Source organism: Balaenoptera borealis, assembly GCF_965194805.1.
Source record: "Balaenoptera borealis genome assembly, contig: HAP1_SCAFFOLD_323, whole genome shotgun sequence".
In the NCBI taxonomy this organism is placed as follows: Eukaryota; Metazoa; Chordata; class Mammalia; order Artiodactyla; family Balaenopteridae; genus Balaenoptera; species Balaenoptera borealis.
In genome coordinates, this window is record NW_028123869.1 from 132,255 (window position 1) to 155,720 (window position 23,466).

The window sequence follows — 23,466 nt, forward strand, 5'->3', positions numbered from 1 at the left end:
TCACATATCATGAAATGGTTACGAATGTGGGCTCCAAAAAAAAGAACCAGATCTAGGTTGAAATCATAGATTCAACATTTTTCTATCAGTCTTCTAAATTGACAACAAACTTTCTGAGCCTTAATTTACTTGCTTTAATATTGGAATAATGAACCACATACTTCACAGTGTGTGACGATTAGTTATATGTGTCAACTTGGCTAGGCTATAGTACCCAGATATTTAGTCTGACATTATTTTAGATTTTACAGTGAATGTATGTTTTAGATGAAATTAACATTTAAATCAGCAGACTTTGTGCAAAGCAGGTTACATTCCAAAATTTGGATGGGCCTCGTTGAATCAGCTGAAAGCCTCAATAGAAAAAGACTGACCTCCCAGGAAGAAGAGGGAATTTTTTCCAGCAGGCTGTCTTTGGACTCAACTGCAACTCCTCCCTGGGTCTCTAGCCTACCAGTTTACCCTGCAGATTTTGGACTTGCCAAACCTCCACAATCCTGTAAGCCAATTCCTTAAAGTAAATCTTTCTCTCTTTCTCAATCTCTCTCTCACTTTCTCTCTCTCTCTATAGATCCCGTTGGTTCTGTTTCTCTGGAGAACCCTGACTAATACATAGTGTTACTGTGAGGATTTAATAAAACGATGCACAAAAACTGGCTAGCACATAGTAAGTGATCAGTAAGTAGACCTGTAAGTACAACCATTGTAGTTGTAATTAATATTTAGACTTTACTATTTTCTGGTACGTGATATAATTTGGCAAGTTGGTTTGGAGGTGGGATTGGAGAGTGAAGAACCTTTAGACCTGAGTGAGATCTGACTCTGTGGCACGCTCTGTACTGAGCATTATCATCTAGATTATGTATTGTATTCCTCTCCATAACCCTACTGCAGACACTATTATTTTACAGAGAAGGAAGCTAAGATCCAGAAAGATTAAGATTATTTTCAGGGTCAACAAAGGTAACTACTAGTAAATCTAGCCTACTAAATCCAGTCAATCTGACCCCAGGACCTACACTCTTAAATTGCACTCTACATTTTTTCAAAATAAAAATACTTGAACAAAGTTCAAGTCAAAAAGTAAAAAATGGATTAACTTCTGCTTTAATTGTAATGTGGCCATGAGTTTAGCCTCAAAAAGACTCCAGGGACGATATCAGAAGCATTCGCAAAAGCCATGAGGGACCAAACTGCCCATCCCTAAAGGCGCAAGTACAGAAACAGAGGTTTAGGCAGTCACCCTAAAGGTGGGGTCAGGACTTCTCTGATGCTCTCCTGACCTCACTCTCTCACCCCACCCTCAGGAGGAGTTCACTTTGAACTGGACCATTATCCTTGGATTTGTGTTTGTTCAAAGGAGTTAAATATCATGTCCACAAATACCTTCTTTTTTGTTCTCTTTGGCTGCAGGAAAATAAGTGGAAATCTCTCAATCTCAGTTCAAGGGGCAGAGGGAAGGGAAACGGACGAGATTATTGAAAACTTATGAAGATTGAAATCATCCCATGTCTAAATAGACAGCTGCTACTCAGCTTCAATCAATTGTTTTAATGCAAACAAGCAGGGCTAGTTTCCCAAATATTCAGAATTTTCAAGAGAAGCCAGAAATATGAAAATTTATGAGAAATACCTGAGCTTTTAAGTATGGGAATGAGTAGTAATTAAAAAAATACGTTGAGAGGGCCAACACTTTTGAACAAATTATATCTGTAGGAGCGTTTTGACATAGGGAACCCCAATTTACAAAAAATGTAATTAACAAAAGGATGAGACAAAAGCACCCTATTTCACTTCAAAAATGAATCACAGATTAATTCTCAGAACATATTTGTGTTTTGATTTAATGGAGACTAAAGAGAAAAAGATCTATTCACTATCATCAATTTTTCTAGTTCCCAGTCAAAAGTTAGTAATTTTCTCCTTTTCAAAGTGCCTGTTGGCCTGATCACTACAGCTCTAAACAAACAAACAATTGATTCAATTACCTGGAAAATTCATAGTAAGGCATTTATATGGCATTCAGGGCACTGCAGTGGCATTTTTATTTCAAAATAGGTAAATGAATGTATTGGTAAACCAGATAAAGACTGTTCACATTTATCAGGCAAAACCATAAAGGCAATATGCAAATACCTCAACATTTCTTTTTTTAAATCAAATGTAGCATTTCAGTTAGCTAATCTACGAAAACACCTTTTGATTAGCAGAGGAGTCTGGCTGTGAAGGTTCAAAGCAAAGCAAAACTCTTATCCAATCATTATGATGTAACCCCACTTTATCTTATTTAATTACAACCAAATAGTCACTGAAAATCAAAAACAGGGGAAATCTGTAATTTTTTTTCCTTGAATAATGTAAAGGTTTGATTTTAAATTAAAATATATGTATATTTTATATATGTATATATAATTCCATGCATACTACATCATTAGCCAATGACTGCTAACCCTGTGATAATTTTAGACTTTTAGTGATTATGTTCTACCAGCAAACACAGAGCTGAGCCTGATCAAATTAAAAGAAGCCAGTCTTTCACATCAGCACATTGTGATTCCTGCGCCAGCCAGTAAGCATTTGAGTGATGTTCTCTTTCCAACGCAAATAGCAGAAATCCTGAATCTTGTTCCTTGTGAGTATAAGAGATAAAACAATTCAATGCAAAATGTTTTAAAAATTGCATGTTGCCAAAACTGTATCCCTTAGCTAATCTTCAAGAGGATATTTTGCCCCATTGCAATATTTATGACATTGGCCTTGAGAAATAATTGCACTCTCCATAAAGGCCTATACTGAAAAAAGTCTGATTTGGGAAATAAGTTGGTTTTTATAATTTTGTTGTTTTGTTTTAGATAACTCTCAGATGACAGTGTTAGTGCAAGTTCGTATGCCTGACACAGTGAGGCCAAACAAACCAAAACATCAGAGTTTGGAGCAGAGAAAGGTTTATTGCAGGGCCATGCAAGGAGACAGGTGGCTTGTGCCCCAAAATACATTTTTAAAGGCCAGGTGAGGGAGGGGGTTGCAGGGTACATGATCAGCTCCTGCACAATTCTCTGGTTGATGGTGAGGTAACAGAGTGATGTCACAGGGGTTAACTTTATCAATCCTCAGGCACCAAGAAGGTCTCGGGGCTATGTGCTCATGATCATCAAGTAGTTAATTTCTTCCATTTGGTGGGTGTTTTCACATCTGTAAAACAACTCAGGAATGTGCATTAGATGCTGTTATTTAGGTACTTCAGAGAGGAGCTAAAGCTAAAGGGTATGGGGGAAGGGTCTGCCCCAGGAAGGCCCCATAGGGTCCTGCTTGGTTACAATAGAATATCAATCAATGATGAAAGAGCCCCAGGAGTTTCTCTGTCCAGTCATGTACCGTACAGAAGTGTACCATGCAAAACTTGGGTGCCCTAAACACACATTGATCTGCCTTGGATGAAAACCTTGTCCGTTCATTTTATTATTTTTATTGTGCTGAAATGTAATAATTCATGAGGAACTAGATGAAGATCATGGTAAACACTGGAAAATCAAACAAGGATGTTTTTTCAAATGATGTGTTTTAGAGATTGATTAACCAGATGGACAGCCAGAAGAATACCAAATGTCATGAGCAAGAAGTGATTTTGGTTAGTGCTTTCCTGGGATGTAATAAAAATGCATTACTCGAGACTACAGACAAAGGTTCTAGTGAAATTTAATGAAAAAGCAGGAGGTAGGTAGCTAATGCACAGCTAATAGAAAAGAGGTTTTCCCCAAAATGGAAAAATTTGCTCTATCTGGGTATTTTTCAATAGTTGAGGCCAGCAAACCCTAGCTGGCCATGAAATGACAACATATGTACTTAAAGTTACATTTAATTGCAGAGCTTTTGTACTTCCCATCACCAAATGACAAGTTCAATTGATTTTTTTCATTGAACTGACTAGCTGTTGGACACAGTTGTCTTAAATTGACTGGTAATTCAACCTATGTCTACATAACACTAAAATAACAGATCAAATGAGCGGAAAAAAATAACAAGCAGATTGGCTTCACACAAATTTAGCTGATTGATAGAAGTTTCCACATTTTAACCCACCATTTCTGTGTTAGAGATAAATAGCCTCAGCTTAGCAGCAATTGTGTCAAACCCCAAAACCTACACACAGAGAACACCTGACCTTGTCCTCCACTGAACTTCAGCTTTTCCATTTTTGCCTTTGGGGAATAAAATATTATTACATTTGCCTCCTTCATACTAAGCAATGAGCTTGGCCAGTGCAAGGCAAAATAATGAGATAAAGTCTGCTTTGGAGATTGCTCCAAATCCCCTAATCAGCGCTTTTTGCTTTTTGATAAAATTTCTACCATTCTCACAGTCTCCCAACATTCTATGGATAATCTGTGCCTTTCTGTGCCACACCATTCTCAAGCCTGTCTCTCTCAAGAGCACTTAACTTCCCAAATTCTCCTCCATGTGTCAAATTTAGTGCTTTACTGATAGGTTTTGATAATGTATTCAGTAGTAAACTACTTGATGATTAAGAAGCTAAGGGCTGTTAACAGGTTACATCCCATGTAACAATTGCAAACCTTAGGATACTGTGGCACAGAATACTGACCAGTGAGGAAACTCTCAGAACTCCTGTTAAGGTGAGGGAGGCAAAGGATTTAGAAAACCCTGGATTCTTTCAGTGCTTCTGAAACAGCAGGATGTAGGGTATTAGCACATGTGAGGCTGATTCTGAAGACCTTGCTTACTTCACATGTAAGAAGTTACAAATGTCACTCCAAGGATAGAATTCTGCAGTTTTTCAGACTTAAGAGGCCCATGCCTACTACCTATCTCCAGGGATTCTAACTCACTGTATCTAGGCTAGACCCAGGCACCTTTATTTCTTGAAAGCCACATAGGTAAGTTTGAGACACACCAAACTTGAATGCCAAGTGACTACATTCTTGTTGTTAGATGATTACCCAGAACCTCGAAAAGATGGTGCTAAGTGAAAGAAGCCAGTCACAAAAGACCACATATTATATGATTCCATTTATATGAAATGTCTAGAATGCACAAATCTATAGAGACAGACAATAGATTGTGTTACTAGGGCTGAAGAGGAGCAGGGAATGGGGAATAGGGTGGTGATAGCTAAATGGTATGGGGTTTCTTTTTGAGGTGATAAAAACTGACTGTGGTAATGTTTGCCCATATCTGTGAATATACTAAAAACCATTGACTGGGACATGTTAAATGGGTGAATTTTAGGGAAATTAATTATATTTCAATAAAATTGTTATAAAAATTTTATATGATATGCAGTGAAACCTGTATCTCTCCACAATTATGTGAGGAAAGTACATCATTCTGTGTCACTCTTTTTGGGCCTGAAAACTTACAGAGTTTCAGCACCAAAAATGCTGTCAGGTTTTTAAATCTGGATTTTATTTTTCTTCTAACACTCACCATTGATGACCTAGTGATTGAAATCCTATGGAGGTTCTACTCCATTACTGAAATGAAGTGACAGTCCTCAAAAAAGCATCAGTGCCAAGCTGTAGATGGCAGAGTCGATATCTTTTTTGATGATAATACACGGTTCGTTTTTTATGTGTATAGATGGTTATTTAATTAAGAGAGCACATTATTTCTGTCAGGGAAAAATTGCTCTCCTGGCCACCCACCAAATGTTAACAAGAGCACTCTGTCATCCACTGATCAAAGCCAACACAAAAATCTGTCAGCCTTGAGAGAGAAGTCGCCACTCTCACTCAGGCAGAACTCAGTTTTTACTCTCTATAGCCATAGTCCATTCAACAATGCTTGAAGCAATAAAGAGACCAATGAGAAAATGTGTCAACCTCTAAATATGTTTTTTTAAAAAGTTTTAGTACAGGTTTTGCATGTATAAATGAGATACATAAATAACGGAACATATAAAAAATTTATATTTATTTTGATGACTATTATTCATTAAAATTGAGACAGTTTTAAAATCGTGTTTTGAGATGCTCCTAATGATTCCTGATTTAAATATTTTTGACATGGATGGTATAAACTAATAGCTATTAAATACATAAATGCCAATTAGTTCTTATGTTAATTTATTGAGATATGAATATTTATTAAGATTTAAGATTGTATCAATACCCAGTAAATCTTGAGATGTGAAATCAGAACATATTTTAATCATTTTGTCAACACTAAGCTTTCCTTTACTAAGATTCCATACACTTATTTTTCTTGGAAGAAAACTTAATCAAATCTTTCATTTTCTAGATAGGAAAATGAAGGCTAGAGACATGAAGTTACTTGCTCAATACCACACAATCAGGAAGTGGCAATGCTGGGGCCAGATCCAGAATTATAGGGTGGAAATCTCACCTAGAGATACAGGTCTGATTCAGACCCTAAGGCACCACTCACAGCCTAATCTGGCTTATAAATACCTTGTATTAGTCACCTTGGGCTGACATAAAAAACATCATAGACTGAGTAGCTTAAACAACAGAAATTTATTTCTCACAGTTTTGGAGACTGGAAAATCCAAGATCAAGGTGTTGGTTGATTGGGTTACTGCTGAGGAACCTCTCTTCCCGGCTTGTAGACAGTGCCTTCTCGCTATGTCCTCATAGTACACACACACACACACACACACACACACACACACACACACAGAAATTATAAGGCCACTAATCCTATGGATTGGGACCTCATCCTTATGATCTTATTTAACTAAAATTAGTTCCTAAAAGCCCTATCTCGAAATACAATCACATTAGGTGTTAGGGCTTCAACTTACGAATTTTGAGGTGACGCAATTCAGTTCATAGTATACATCAAACTCAAGCATTATGGTTCAAGGAATCAAGTAACAATGGCCAGACTGTCATAATGCCTCCAAACTTATTGGGTCCAATAAGGCAAGAATAGTACTTCCTTTTCTACCTACCCTCAAGTTTCAACAATTCACCAATTCAACAAATATTTAGTACCTACTATGGCACTAGGAATACAAAATGAATAAGTGCACTTCTGGTTCAGCCTCACTAGTTATCAAGAAAAGCATTAATAATTGCAATTCCTTAATCATCAAATTAACCATCAAATTTGTGAAACAAATGGTATTCTGAACACAGTGAACCAAACACTCTTCATAAATTCCTGGTAGTTTATAAATGAACATAAACTGTCAACACTTATTTATCAATTACTATGTGAAAAGCCCATTTAAACTTTTAGTATATATGATTCATTTACAGTATGAGATATGTTTATTCCTCAGCTGAGGGAAATAAGACAGAGATGAGAGAGGACCTGTCTAAGGCTGAACAGTGTTCATCGTGCCATGTCTCAAAACTTTATGACCTTCCCCCATTGTCTGTTTATTCTCAACCCAATAGGAACAGCAACAAAAAAATTCTTAAACTCATAAAATTTAAGTTTATAATAAAAATGAACAATTTCTCCTGCAAGCTGTGATCCTCCAATTGGCTGGGTAGGGAAGCATACGCTCTGCAGACCCAATTGTACAGTCCAATCTGGCTTTATTTGTGACAAAGTGAATTCTGCATTTTAATTTCTACCTGTCTGCAAGGCATTTGGGCTAGGTCTCCTAAATCATACACTTGGCCTTCTTTCTCTTTTTCCACCCTTTCCATTGCCTCCTGTATGGTTTCTGCAGCCATGGTGGATGTTCTCTTCCATTTCTATTCTCACCAAATGACAAGGCTCCTCTAAAAGAATATATGACCTGACACAGAGTCAAATTAATGGACGTGGTTTGGGACTGGTAAAGATTAACAGAGTCCTATACAGTTCGAAAATCTGTCTACTTTCATTTCTTAAAATGTCCATATACTCACAATTTGACAGTAATATTCTTAGACAGGTGTTTTCATATACAGATTGTCAACCATTCCTATCTTTTTTATTAAAATAAGCCTAACTGGAACCTTTGAATATAAGTAGAGATGTGAAAAAAATTTATAAAACCCAGTTTTTCCCCAAGTATTCCTTTACTCAAAATGTCCTTCTAATTTGCATTGACTTGCTTAATCTAATTAGTGACATGGCACAATGGCTTTGAATTTTGTATCATATTACCTGCTGACCCTCTATAAAATGCTTTGCATTAATGAGATGTATTGTAACTGGATTTTTCCACATTTCTTTTGACTAAGAATGATTATATATTCTTCACCCTCAGCTAGGGTTTTGTGATCCTAAATAGAATGTTATCTATTTAGGATCACAGAAGATGTGATCCTACCATTGCCCTATATACTTCCCATTAAAAATATTGATATTCTTGGCAAGGCATGTTTCAACTAAGGAATGATTTAATTAGCATCTGGAAATATTCATTTTACATATGCGTGAGGGGAAAGAAACACATTAACTGGAAAAGAAAATGCATTGTCCCCTGTAAGGATATTGATCTGACCATATGGATGGAATTTCACTACTATACTTGACTAGCAGGTATCTCTGGCTTGGCCCCCTAGGGTCAATTTTCCACTATAATTTTAAACATTTGAAAGTTATATTCATTCACTAAGTTGCAAAATTATTCTTTTCTTGCATCAAAAATTGATTCTTACAATTGCTTTCCATTTTAGCACAAATAAATAATTTATTGTTAGCTTCCTTTATGAGACAGCAGGAAATATGCTTACCTCTTCAATATCGTTTTAATTTAAAAAAGGACTGGAATCCACCAGGAATATTTAGTCACATCAGGAGGGAGGGAAATTTGACTAACTTGTTATTTTCTTATGAAAGTGTTGACAAGGAGAATTTTTTAAATAGGTTCTGATCTCTGTTAAATCTCTCTCCCTAGAGAGAATGCCAATATTTGATTGAAGTGACAAGGAAAACATCCTCTACTTATACTTTCCATGCATGATTTGGGTAGAAAGGCACACAAATAAAGGAGAAACTCATATTTTGTAAACTCTAGAAATTCTATTGTGATCAATTCCATAGTGTCATGTGCAAAGGGACTCTACTATGTTAATTATTGAAGGAAATAAAATCAACATCATCACTATTACTAATGATCTTTCACGCTATGCTTGTTATAGGATTCTTTTAAAGCAATGATTAAAGAATTGGGAAACCTGTTCTCTCTTTAATAACAAGGTATTTTAAAAAATTATTTATTTAATATGGACCTTGAAGATTACCTTTCTGTCCACCCATTCCATAGTTATATAGATGAGGAAACAAGATCCAGGGAGAGTATGTCACTCAGGGTTCAGTGAGAGAAACAGAACCAGTTGATTGTGGGGTTGATTGTGACCCCGCCCCCTAAATAAAAAAGAAGATAAAGTCCTAACCCCCAGTATTTGTGAATGAGACCTTATTTGGAAGGCCTTTGTAGATGTAATTAGAAGATCTGGAGTTGAGATCATCCTGGATTATCCAGGATATATTTAGGTATATCCTAAATCCAATGGCAAATGTCCACATAAGAGACACACAGAGGAGAGACAAACAGAGAGAAGAGTAGAAGGCCATGAGAAGATGGAGGCAGCTCCAAGCCAAGGAATACCAGAAGTCATCAGAATCTAGAAAAGTCAAGGAAGGACTCTCCACTAGAGACTTTGGCGGGAGCATGGCCTTACCAAAATCCTTATTTCTGATCCCTGGCCTCCAGAATTTTGAAAGAATAAATTTGTGTCATTTTAAGCCAGTGAATTTGCAATAATTTGTTATAGCAGCCCTAGAAAATGAAAACACTGTAGACCATCAGGAAAAACAGGCTTGATCTCTTGGGCATGAGCTCAGGATGTAGTCTACAGGTTGAATTTCTTCTTCCAGGAAATCTCAATTCTGCCTTTAAGGTCTTTTAACTGACTGAATCAGGCCCAGCCAGATTATCTAGGATAAACTCCTTCACTCACAGTCAACTGATTATGAACGTTAATCATATTTACAAAATACCTTCACAGCAACTTCTAGATTAGTCTTTGACTGAATTCCTGGGAATTATAGCCCAGCCAAGTTGACACATAAAGCTGACCATCACAGAGGATATGTGACTCATTCATGTCACAAAATTAGTAACAGTATTCTAATGTTCAACCTAGCCAAATATTAAAATAGTTCTTAATTCAGCCAGCCTGCATGGACAAAAGGTAGATACCAGTTAACATTTATTTGTATGTATGGAAGATGAAGAAAATAATAAATAGAGGCTCTCATCCAAGTCAACCTTATAAAACATGGCACCAAGAATAGAAGAAAGCCAAGAATTTCAGCTGTAGATGAACTGGGATGAGAAAAGTCCCCCAAGGTTCGTGTTTGTATAGTAATCGATGCTGACTGTCCAGCTAACTAAAAAGCCTTCTTTTTCTTGAAGGAATTATTCATGTGTTGAAGGAAAAATGAATTGCCCTAGAAAATACAGGGACTTCTGATAGCCTGTGATGGAAAATGGAAAAAAGAAGTTTGGAGTACAAGGGCCAGAACAAAGACAGAAATGGTAAATTTGATTAAGTGGTTATTGTGTTTATACCTTGTAACTCATTGTCTATATAGCATCAATAAATTATATGGTTCTTGTTAATGTGAGAGGAGTTTGGATAAATTTGAAGTTTGTATCAAGCTGGGTCCTACTTCAAAGTAAGCCCAGGACAAAAATAGAGTCTGCCACAGGAGCTCTGCTACACTGGGTTTTGACCGAGACGAACTTACCTACATTACCTAACCTTCCCCTCAGCTTGATTATACTTGAGACTGATTCTTCCTATTACATCCTTATCTCCTTTTTCTTAGGGCATTTACTTTAGAAAACTTGCAGTTGTAAATTCTTTCTCTGGCTCCTTTCAGATATAATTCTTCTCCTAGTCTCTTGCCAGCTTTAAACCCAGGAATGACTTTCTCAAGGGCCTAGAAGCCATCCCATTGATATGTGGGAGGGTAGGATCCTAACTTTGTAAGCACCAATTAACAAAGATAGATGGCTGAATCACAACAACCAACCTCCCACCAAGCCTGCAGTACTTTTCCACTGGCTCACCCTAGTGCTTAAAAGCTCTCCCACCTTTTGTTTCAGTGGTGTTGAACTCACTCTCTCTCCCCCACTGCAGCAGTATTGAAAAGAGCCTTCCTTGCCCGTTCAACTCTGTTCAGCACATTTTTTCTTCGACAGTTTACATAAATCAGAGCTTTCCAAACATGTGCAGAGGCATGAAGGATGCTGCACATGAATCAGTGATAGAATGAAATATTGATACTCTCAGCATTCAGGACAGCTAGATGAGCCAATGTACCCAGAGTCTCAGGCTAGTAACCACCAGGTACAAGGAGCCTCTTCAAGTTACCTCTATCCATTTACATCTATACCATTCTTTATGTGACCTCTTAAAAGAAAGATCATTGCCATGGATGATAGAAAACACTAAATTCCTTATTTAATATATATTTCTAAAATGTTTCCAATGCACAATTATTGCACTGAAATCTAAAGGAGTTTTGAAGAAGCAGGGGAGGAGAGGCAAAACTAAAGTGCCCATAAGGAGCTTGAAATATAATATCAAATAATAAAAATAACAAAAGGGACACTTCAAAGAACATAAGAACAAGTTACACAACAGTACATGGATCAAAAGAAAATGTATACATTGAATTGATGAATATAAAATGACATCAAGTAAAGAAAATGTAGTAATATATGGAGGAAGTGAGGGCAAGATTTAGTAAAGGAGAAAAGTTGGGTGAGTTGTGGACTGTGCTGTTCTGGGAAAGCTTCATAAAGAATGTGAGCTCTCTAAATCTGATCCGTGCTGTGCAGTGAAAAATAAAATAAACCAACAAAACTTCATTTGTGCCTGAGGGGCAAGCAGGGCAGGTTACTGAGTGCTTTTGTGGTGATTGCGAGGAGGAGCCGTGGAGTCTTTAAAGAACTTGCTTCATCATCGGTGAAGGGCTGGTCCTACCTGCAAAAGTGTTTGTCTGGTATATGATGCTTCTTAACTTGTCCAGCCCCGAAAACCTTCCCTGAAATACTTTCTTCCTGCTCTGCTCTGTAGTCTGCAGGCTGAGCTTTTCTAAACATTTCCTATTTCTCAACTTGAAGGAAATTGGGGTTAACCTGTATTTCCAACCTTCTGACCATTGTTATCCATCTTCTGGCCTGAATTCTGAAGACACTAGTGACATTTTCTAAGTGATAAAAGAACCCTACCACTTCCACTCACCTTCTGGCCGTTCATGACAATGTCAGTTCTTTTAGGGACTAAATACCTCCTCTGGACCCTTTGTTCTATAATCAAGCCAATTGTTTGAACCTGGAAGACTCACAAAAGACCACTGAAGCACTGAACCTGAGAAATATTCTGGCACAACCTGCCTATCTGGCAGCCCCTGACTCTCTTTTGTTTATTCATTCAGCAACCACATGCATTTAGGCCTTGCTGTGAGCCAGAAACAGTTCTCAGTTTGGGGTATAGTTATGAAAACATCTGCTTTTTGGAGTTGAAAATCAATTGGGGAGAACAAAAATATACATGTAAGTGCTGCAAGGAGAAGCATGGGCTGCTGTGAAAAGGAGGCGGTGGCCAAACCTGGTCTGAAGGATCAGAAAGGCTTCTCAGAAGAAGTGACATGTCAGCAGTTAAGGCTTGAAGGATGAGGAGAAATTGGCTGGGTGACTGTCTTCTTGCCCTCAGGTGTCCAGTCCCTTCATTTTCCTGGCTCCAAAGAACACCACTATTTTGTTGCCTCAGCCTAGCTTTCTTTTGGCAGGAAATACTGCAATTCCCCTGGTTCCTCCAAGTCCACACCCCAAAATGAAAAAGTAAGTCCCTGGTCCACATTGTCTTGCGACCTTTGTAAAGAGCACTCGGAGATTAACATTCTGAGCCCACCACTAACAAATTTCGTGAGCAATGGAACTCCATATTCCTCAACTATAAATGGGATAGTGCATGGCTGTCTGACAGCTTCACGGAAAAAAAAAGTGAATAAAACAGTATTGTTATAGTTGTTACTTTTTTTTTAACAATTTTATTGGTGTATAATTGCTTTACAATGGTGTGTTAATTTCTGCTTTATAACAAAGTGAATCAGCTATACATATACATATATCCCCATATCTCCTCCCTCTTGTGTCTCCCTCCCACCCTCCCTATCTCACCCCTCTAGGTGGACACAAAGCACGGAGCTGATCTCCCTGTGCTATGTGGCTGCTTCCCACTACCTATCTATTTTACATTTCGTAGTGTATATGTGTCCATGCCACTCTCACTTCGTCCCAGCTTGCCCTTCCCCCTCCTTGTGTCCTCAAGTCCATTCTCTACATCTGCGTCTTTATTCCTGTGCTGCCTCTAGGCTCTTCATAACCTTTTTTTTTTTTTTTAGATTCCATATATATGTGTTAGCATATGGTATTTGTTTTTTTCTTTCTGACTTCACTCTGTATGACAGACTCTAGGTCCATCCACCTCACTACAAAAATCTCAGTTTTGTTTCTTTTTATGGCTGAGTAATAGTCCATTGTATATATGTGCCACATCTTCATTATCTAGTCATCTGTCGATGGACACTTAGGTTACTTTCATATCCTGGCTATTGTAAATAGAGCTGCAATGAACTTTGTGGTACATGACTCTTTTTGACTTATGGTTTTCTCAGGGTATATACCCAGTAATGGGTTTGCTGTGTTGTATGGTAGTTCTAGTTTTAGTTTTTTAAGGAACCTCCATACTGTTCTCCATAGTGGCTGTATCAATTTACATTCCCACCAACAATGTAAGAGGGTTCCCTTTTCTCCACACCCTCTCCAGCATTTATTGTTTGTAGATTTTTTTGATGATGGCCAGTCTGACTAGTGTGAGGTGATACCTCATTGTAGTTTTGAGTTGCATTTCTCTAATGATTAGTGATGTTGAGTGTCCTTTCATGTGTTTGTTGGCAATCTGTATATCTTCTTTGGAGAAATGTCTGTTTAGGTCTTCTGCCCATTTTTGGATTGGGTTGTTTGTTGTTTTGATATTGAGCTGCATGAGCTGCTTGTACATTTTGTAGATTAATCCTTTGTCAGTTCCTTTGTTTGCAAATATTTTCTCCCATTCTGAGGGTTGTTTATGGTTTCCTTTGCTGTGAAAAAGCTTTTAAGTTTCATTAGGTCCCGTTTGTTTATTTTTGGTTTTATTTCCATTTCTCTAGGAGGTGAGTTAAAAAGGATCTTGCTGTGATTTATGTCATAGAGTGTTCTGCCTATGTTTTCCTCTAAGAGTTTTATAGTGTCTGGCCTTACATTTAGGTCTTTAATCCATTTGAGTTTATTTTCGTATACAACATTAGGGAGTGTTCTAATTTCATTCTTTTAGATGTACCTGTCCATTTTTTCCAGAACACTTATTGAAGAGGCTGTCTTTTCTCCATTGTATACTATTGCCTCCTTTATCAAAGATAAGGTGACCATATGTGCATGGGTTTATCTCTGGGCTTTCAATCCTGTTCCATTGATCTATATTTCTGTTTTTGTGCCAGTACCATACTGTCTTGATTATTGTAGCTTTGTAGTATAATCTGAAGCCCAGGAGCTTGATTCCTCCAACTCCATTTTTCTTTCTCAAGATTGCTTTGGCTATTCAGGGTCTTTTGTGTTTCCACACAAACTGTGAAATTTTTTGTTCTAGTTCTGTGAAAAATGCCATTGGTAGTTTGATAGGGATTGCATTGACTCTGAAGATTGCTTTGGGTAGTATAGTCATTTTCACAATGTTGATTCTTCCAATCCAAGAACATGGTATATCTCTCTATCTGTTTCTATCATCTTTAATTTTTCATCAGTGTCTTATATTTTTCTGCATACAGGTCTTTTGTCTCCTTAGGTAGATTTATTCGTAGGTATTTTATTCTTTGTGTTTCAATAGTAAATGGGATTGTTTCCTTAATTTCTCTTTCAGGTTTTTCATCATTAGTGTATAGGAATGCAAGAGATTTCTGTGCATTAATTTTGTATCCTGCTACTTTACCAAATTCATTGATTAGCTCTAGTAGTTTTCTGGTAGCATCTTTAGGATACTCTATGTATAGTATCATGTCATCTGCAAACAGTGACAGTTTTACTTCTTCTTTTCCGATTTGGATTCCTTTTATTTCTTTTTCTTCTCTGATTGCTGTGGCTAAAACTTCCAAAACTATGTTGAATAGTAGTGGTGAGAGTGGGTAACCTTGTCTTTTTCCTGATATTAGTGGAAATGGTTTCAGTTTTTCACCACTGAGAATGATGTTGGCTATGGGTTTGTCATATATGACCTTTATTATGTTGAGGAAAGTTCCCTCTATGCCTACTTTCTGGAGGGTTTTGATCATAAATGGGTGTTGAATTTTGTCAAAAGCTTTTTCTGCATCGAGATGATCATATGGTTTTTATCCTTCAGTTTTTAATATGGTTTATCACATTGATTGACGTGCATATATTGAAGAATCCTTGCATTCCTGGGATAAACCCCAGTTGATCATGGTGTATGATACTTTTAATGTGCTGTTGGATTCTTTCTGCTAGAATTTTCTTGAGGATTTTTGCATCTATGTTCATCAGTGATACTGGCCTGTAGTTTTCATTTTTTGTGACATCTTTGTCGGCTTTTGGTATCACAGTGATGGTGGCCTCGTACAATGAGTTTGGGAGTGTTCCTCCCTCTGCTATATTTTGGAAGAGTTTGAGAAGGATAGGTGTTAGCTCTTCTCTAAATGTTTGATAGAATTCACCTGTGAAGCCATCTGGTCCTGGGCTTTTGTTCGTTGGAAGATTTTTAATCACAGTCTCAATTTCAGTGCTTGTTTTTTGTCTGTTTATATTTTCTGTTTCTTCCTGGTTCAGTCTCGGAAGGTTGTGCTTTTCTAAGAATTTGTCAACTTCTTCCAGGTTGTCCATTTTATTGGCATATAGTTGCTTGTAGTAATGTCTCATGATCCTTTGTATTTCTGCAGTGTCAATTGTTACTTCTTTTTTATTTCGAATTCTGTTGATTTGAGTCTTCTCCCTTTTTTTTTGATGAGTCTGGCTAATGGTTTATCAATTTTGTGTATCTTCTCAAAGAAACAGCTTTTAGTTTTATTGATCTTTGCTGTCATTTCCTTCATTTCTTTTTCATTTATTTCTGATCTGATCTTTATGATTTCTTTCCTTCTGCTAACTTTGGGGTGTTTTTGTTCTTCTTTCTCTGATTGCTATAGGTGTAAGGTTAGGTTGTTTATTTGAGATGTTTCTTGTTTCTTGAGGTAGGATTGTATTGCTATAAACTTCCCTCTTAGAACTGCTTTTGCTGCATTCCATAGGTTTCGGTCATCATGTTTTCATTGTCATTTGTCTCTAGGTATTTTTTGATTTTCCTCTTTGATTTTTTCAATGATCTCTTGGTTATTTAGTAGTGTATTGTTTAGCCTCCATGTGTTTGTATTTTTACAGATTTTTTCCTGTAATTGATATCTAGTCTCATAGCATTGTGGCAGGAAAAGATACTTGATACGATTTCAATTTTCTTAAATTTACCATGGCTTGATTTGTGACCTAAGATATGTTCTATCCTGGAGATTGTTCCATGAGCAGTTGAGAAAAGAGTGTATTCTTTTGTTTTTGGATGGAATGTCCTATAAATATACATTAAGTCCATCTTGTTTAAGGTATCATTTAAAGCTTGTGTTTCCTTATTTTTCATTTTGGATGATCTGTCCATTGTTGAAAGTGGGGTATTAAAGTCCCCTACTATTTTTGTGTTACTGTCAATTTCCCCTTTTATGTCTGTTAGCATTTGCCTTATGAATTGAAGTGCTCCTGTTTTGGGTGCTAAATATTTACAATTGTTATATCTTCTTCTTGGAATGATCCCTTCATCATTATGTAGTGTCCTTCTTTGTCTCTTGTAATAGTCTTTATTTTAAAGTCTATTTTGTCTTATATGAGAATTGCTACTCCAGCTTTCTTTTGATTTCCATTTGCATGGAATATCTTTTTCCATCCCCTCACTTTCAGTCTGTACGTGACCCTAGGTCTGAAGTGGGTCTCTTGTATACAGCACATATACAGATCTTGTTTTATATCCATTCAGCCAATCTATGTATTTTGGTTGGAGCACTTATTCCATTTACATTTAAGGTAATTATCGATATGGATATTCTTGTTACCATTTTCTTAATTTTGGGGGGTTTGTTATTGTAGGTCTTTTCCTTCTCTTGTATTTCCTGCCTAGAGAAGCTTCTTTAGCATTTGGTGTAAAGTTAGTGTGGTGGTGCTGAATTCTCTTAGCTTTTGCTTGTCAATAAAGGTTTTAATTTCTCTTTTGAATCTGAGTGATATCCTTGCTGGGTAGAGTAATCGTGGTTGTAGGTTTTTCCCTTTCATCACTTTAAATATGTCCTGCCACTCCCTTCTGGCTTGCAGAGTTTCTGCTGAAAGATCAGCTGTTAACCTTATGGGGATTCCCTTGTATGTAATTTGTTGCTTTTCCCTTACTGCTTTTAATATTTTTTCTTGGTATTTAATTATTGATAGTTTGATTAATATGTTTCTTAGTGTGTTTCTCCTTGGATTTATCCTGTATGGGACTCTCTGTGATTCCTGGACTTGATTGTTTCCTTTCCCATGTTAGGGACGTTTTCAGTTATAATCTCTTCAAATATTTTCTCTCTTCCTTTTTTTTTCTCTTGTTCTTCTGGGACCCCTATAATTTGAATGTTGATGCGTTTAATGTTGTCCCAGAGGTCTCTGAAACTGTCCTCAATTCTCTTCATTGTTTTTTCTTTATTCTGCTCTGTGGTAGTTATTTCCACTATTTTATCTTCCAGGTCACCTACCCATCTCCTGCTTCAGTTATTCTGCTATTGAGTCCTTCTAGATAATTTTTAATTTCACTTATTGTGTTGTTCATCATTGTTTGTTTGCTCTTTAGTTCTTCTACGTCCTTGTTAAACATTTTTTGTATTTTCTCCATTCTATTTCCAAGATTTTGGATCATCTTTACTATCATTACTCTGACTTCTTTTTCAGGTAGACTGCCTATTTCCTCTTCATTTGTTTGGTCTGTTGGGTTTTTACCTTGCTCCTTCCTCTGCTGTTTATTTCTCTGTCTTCTCATTTTGCTTAACTTACTGTGTTTGGGGTCTCCTTTTCACAGACTGTAGGTTCGTAGCCCCTGTTGTTTTTGGTGTCTGCTCTCAGTGGGTGAGGTTGGTTCAGTGGCTTGTGTAGGCTTCCTGGTGGAGGGGACTGGTGCCTGTGTTCTGGTGGGTGGGGCTGGATCTTGTCTTTCTGGTGGGCAGGTCTGTGTCTGGTGGTGTGTCTTGGCATGTCTATGAACTTATTATGATTTTAGGCAGACTCTCTGCTAATGGGTGGGGTTGTGCTCCTGTCTTGCTAGTTCTTTGGCATGGGGCATTCAGCACTGGAGCTTGCTGACCATTGGGTAGAGCTGGGTCTTAGCATTGAGACGGAGATCTCTGGGAGAGCTCTCGCTGATTGACATTACGTGGGGCCGGGAGGTCTCTGGTGGTCCAGTGTCCTGAACTCAGCTCTCCCACCTCAGAGGCTCAGGCCTGACAGCAGGCTGGAGCACCAAGACCCTGTCAGCCACATGCTCAGGAGAAAAGAGAGAAAAAAAAAGAATGAAAAAAGTAAATAAATAAATAAAAATTATTAAAATTAAAAATAAGAAAAAAAAAATAATAATAAAAAAAAAGAGAGCAACCAAACCTATAAACAAATCCACCAATAATAACAAACCCTAAAAACTATACTAAGATAAACATAAAAATCAGAAACAAATCTGTCACAGACAGAAAATCCCAAGTCTACAGTTGCTTCCAAATTCCACCGCCTCAATTTTGGGATGATTCGTTGTCTATTCAGGTGTTCCACAGATGCAGAGTACATCAAATTGGTTGTGGGGATTTAATCTGCTTCTCCTGAGGCTGCACAGAGAGATTTCCCTTTCTCTTCTTTGTTCGCACAGCTCCTGGGGTTCAGCTTTGGTTTTGGCCTCACCTCTGAGTGTAGGTCACCCACAGGCATCTGTTCCCACCGCGACAGGACGGGGTTGGAGCAGCAGCTGATTAGGGGGCCCTTGCTCATTCAGGCTGGGGAGAGGGAGGGGTACGGTAGTTATAATTGGAATGCAGGGTGAGCCTGTGGTGGCAAAGGCCAGCATGATGTTGCAACAGCCTGAGGCGTGCCGTGTGTTCTTGTAGGGAAGTTGTCCCTGGATCATGGGACCCTGGCAGTGGCGGGCTGCATAGGCTCCCAGGGGGATATGGATAGTGACCTGTGCTTGCACACAGGATTCTTGGTGACTGCAGCAGCAGCATTAGCGTTTCATGCCTGTCTCTGGTGTCTGAGCTGATAGCCATGGCTTGCACCCATCTCTGCAGCTTGTTTAGGCAGTGCTCTGCCTTCTGTGCGCAACAAGGAAGGAATCCCCTCTCCTTGTGCACCCTGAGACAATGGTCTCTTGCCTCTTAAGCAGGTCCAGACTCCTTCCCAGACTCCCTCCTGGCTAGCTGTGGTGCACTAGCCCCCTTTGGGCTGTGTTCACACAGCCAACCCCAGTCCTCTCCCTGGGATTTGACCTCCGAAGCCCAAGCCTCAGCCCCCAGCCCCCAGCTGCCCCGGCAGGTGAGGAGACAAGGCTCTCAGGCTGGTGAGTGCTGATCAGCAATAATCCTCTGTGCAAGAATCTCTCTGCTTTGCCCTCTGCACCCCTGTTGCTATGCTCTCCTCCGTGGCTCTGAAGCTTTCCCCCCACCCATCCCCCGTCTCTGCCAGTGAAGGGTCTTCCTGGTATGTGGAAACTTTCCTCCTTCACAGCTCCCTCCCAGAGGTGCAGGTCCCATCCCTATTCTTTTTTCTCGGTTTTTTTCTTTTTTCTTTTGCCCTACCCAGGTAGGTGGGAATTTTCTTGCCTTTTGGGAAGTCCAGGATCTTCTGCCAGTGTTCAGTAGTTGTTCTGTAGGAGTTGTTCCACATGTAGCTGTATTTTTGATGTATTTGTGGGGAGGAAGGTGATCTCCACGTCTTACTCCTTCACCATTTTGAAGGTCCCCCGTCTCTTTCTTAAGTTCTACTTCTTCTGATATTAATATGGCCATGTAACCTTTCTTATTTATATATTTTGCAAAATATATCTTTTCCATCCTATACTTTCAACCTATCTGCAATTATATTTAAAGTATATCTCATTCCAAAAAATAAATATATAAAGTGTATCTCATTCCAGAACTTCAATTATATGTATGTTTGGTCACTTTATATTATCCTAAGGTCACCAATTCTCCGTGCATTTAAGTTTTGTGTTATCATTCTTTATTCTTCAGATTAGATCGTTTCTATGTATCTGCCCTCAAGTTCACTGTCCCTTTCTCCTACCATCTTCAATTTGCTTTTCAGATAACCAGTTATTTTTATGGCAGATGTTGCAGTTTTGAATAGTTGAAATTCTCTTTTATACTTTTTATGGTTTTTTTCCACTCATTTAGAATAATTTATTTTAAAGTTAAACATAAATATGTTAAAATAGTTGTATTAAACTCCTCTACTAATTCCATTATCTTAGTTTGTTGAGATTTATTTCTCTTGATTTTGCTATACATTAGCTATAAAATGGACACTGACTAACCATAAATCTTTATATTTTTCTAATAAATAACTGCAATCAGTATTATTATATGTGTCAATTAATTACCTGTTGATTATTAATTTTTAATTACATATATCAATTATAAATGTAATCTATATGACTCATAATTTGTTTTTGCTTTCTTTCAGTGATTTCCTCACTCATATTTCCTCCTGGACTTTTTCACTGGCACAATCCACTAGGAAGGTAAAAGGTGAGAGATGTTATCCATTGTGGGTCAGCCTCTAGGATGGTGGAGAGAGGTGGAAAGTGGATCTGTTGGGCAAACAGAAGGTATTCAGTGCATTAATTACCTATTTTAATAAAACAACTCGTAGTAACAAGGGAAGTAGTTTATTCTTTAGGTCAAATGGCGCTCTGTGTAGAATCAGACTTACCCTTGCAGGTAGAGCTTCTGATTGTATTAGTTCTGTAGTGTTGCATCATCAGTGAATCTGTGATTCTTTTTTTTTTTTTTAATCAGTCACCAATTTTATACACATCAGTGTATACATGTCAATCCCAATCGCCCAATTCAGCACACCACCATCCCCACCCCACCGCGGTTATCCCCCCTTGGTGTCCATACGTTTGTTCTCTACATCTGTGTCTCAACTTCTGCCCTGCAAACCGGTTCATCTGTACCATTTTTCTAGGTTCCACATACATGCATTAATATACGATATTTGTTTTTCTCTTTCTGACTTACTTCACTCTGTATGACAGTCTCTAGATCTATCCACGTCTCAACAAATGACTCAATTTCGTTCCTTTTTATGGCTGAGTAATATTCCATTGTATATATGTACCACATCTTTATTCATTCGTCTGTTGATGGGCATTTAGGTTGCTTCCATGACCTGGCTATTGTAAATAGTGCTGCAATGAACATTGGGGTACATGTGTCTTTTTGAATTACGGTTTTCTCTGGGTATATGCTCAATAGTGGGATTGCTGGATCATATGGTAATTCTATTTTTAGTTTTTTAAGGAACCTCCATATTGTTCTCCATAGTGGCTGTATCAATTTACATTCCCACCAACAGTGTAAGAGGGTTCCCTTTTCTCCACACCCTCTCCAGCATTTGTTGTTTGTAGATTTTCTGATGAAGCCCATTCTAACTGGTGTGAGGTGATACCTCATTGTAGTTTTGATTTGCATTTCTCTAATAATTAGTGATGTTCAGCATCTTTTCCTGTGCTTCTTGGCCATCTGTATGTGTTCTTTGGAGAAATGTGTATTTAGGTCTTCTGCCCATTTTTGGATTGGGTTGTTTCTTTCTTTAATATTGAGCTGAATGAGCTGTTTATATATTTTGGAGATTAATCCTTTGTCCGTTGATTCATTTGCAAATATTTTCTCCCATTCTGAGGGTTGTCTATTTGTCTTGTTTATGGTTTCCTTTGCTGTGCAAAAGCTTTGAAGTTTCATTAGGTCCCATTTGTTTTTTTTTTTTTGTTTATATTTCCATTACTCTAGGAGGTGGATCAAAAAAGATCTTGCTGTGATTTCTGTCAAAGAGTGTTCTTCCTATGTTTTCCTCTAAGAGTTTTATAGTGTCCGGTCTTATATTTAGGTCTCGAATCCATTTTGAGTTTATTTTTGTGTATGGTGTTAGGGAGTATTCTAATTTCATTCTTTTACATGTAGCTGTCCAGTTTTCCCAGCACCACTTATTGAAGAGACTGTCTCTTCTCCATTGTATATCTTTGCCTCCTTTGTCATAGATTAGTTGACCATAGGTGCATGGGTTTATCTCTGGGCTTTCTATCTTGTTCCATTGATCTATGTTTCTGTTTTTGTGCCAGTACCATACTGTCTTGATTACTGTAGCTTTGTAGTATAGTCTGAAGTCAGGGAGCCTGATTCCTCCAGCTCCGTTTTTTTCTCTCAAGACTGCTTTGGCTATTCGGGGTCTTTTGTGTTTCCATACAAATTTTAAGATGATTTGTTCTAGCTCCGTAAAAAATGCCATTGGTAATTTGATAGGGATTGCATTGAATCTGTAGATTGCTTTGGGTAGTAGAGTCATTTTCACAATATTGATTCTTCCAATCCAAGAACATGGTATATCTCTCTATCTGTTGGTATCATCTTTAATTTCTTTCATCAGTGTCTTATAGTTTTCTGCATACAGGTCTTTTGTCTTCCTAGGTAGGTTTATTCCTAGGTATTTTATTCTTTTTGTTGCAGTGGTAAATGGGACTGTTTCCATAATTTCTCTTTTAGATTTTTCATCATTAGTGTATAGGAATGCAAGAGATTTCTGAGCGTTAATTTTGTATCCTGCAACTTTACCAAATTCATTGATTAGCTCTAGTAGTTTTCTGGTGGCATTTTTAGGATTCTCTATGTATAGTATCATGTCATCTGCAAACAGTGACAGTTTTACTTCTTGTTTTCCAATTTGTATCCCTTTTATTTCTTTTTCTTCTCTGATTGCCGTGGCCAAAACTATGTTGAATAATAGTGGTGAGAGTGGACATCCTTGTCTCGTTCCTGATCTTAGAGGAAATGCTTTCAGCTTTTCACCATTGAGAATGATGTTTGCTGTGGGTTTGTCATATATGGCCTTTATTATGTTGAGGTAGGTTCCCTCTATGCCCACTTTCTGGAGAGTTTTTTATCATAAATGGGTGTTGAATTTTGTCAAAAGCTTTTTCTGCATCTATTGAGATGATCATATGGTTTTTATTCTTCAATTTGTTAATATGGTGTATCACATTGATTGATTTGCGTATATTGAAGAATCCTTGCATCCCTGGGATAAATCCCACTTTATCGTGGTGTATGATCCTTTTAATGTGTTGTTGGATTCTGTTTGCTAGTATTTTGTTGAGGATTTTTGCATCTATATTC

The 23,466-nt window shown here is 37.7% G+C and overlaps 1 long non-coding RNA gene across 1 annotated transcript in view; it reads right to left on the bottom strand.

Moving 5' to 3' along the window:
* Window positions 1-14,005: 14,005 nt before the first annotated feature.
* LOC309621340 overlaps window positions 14,006-23,466 on the bottom strand; it is a 36,678-nt gene continuing 27,217 nt past the window's right edge. The window contains exon 2 of the long non-coding RNA XR_014239946.1: window positions 14,006-20,882. This is a non-coding gene — a long non-coding RNA (uncharacterized lncRNA). The remainder of the gene's footprint in view (window positions 20,883-23,466) is intronic.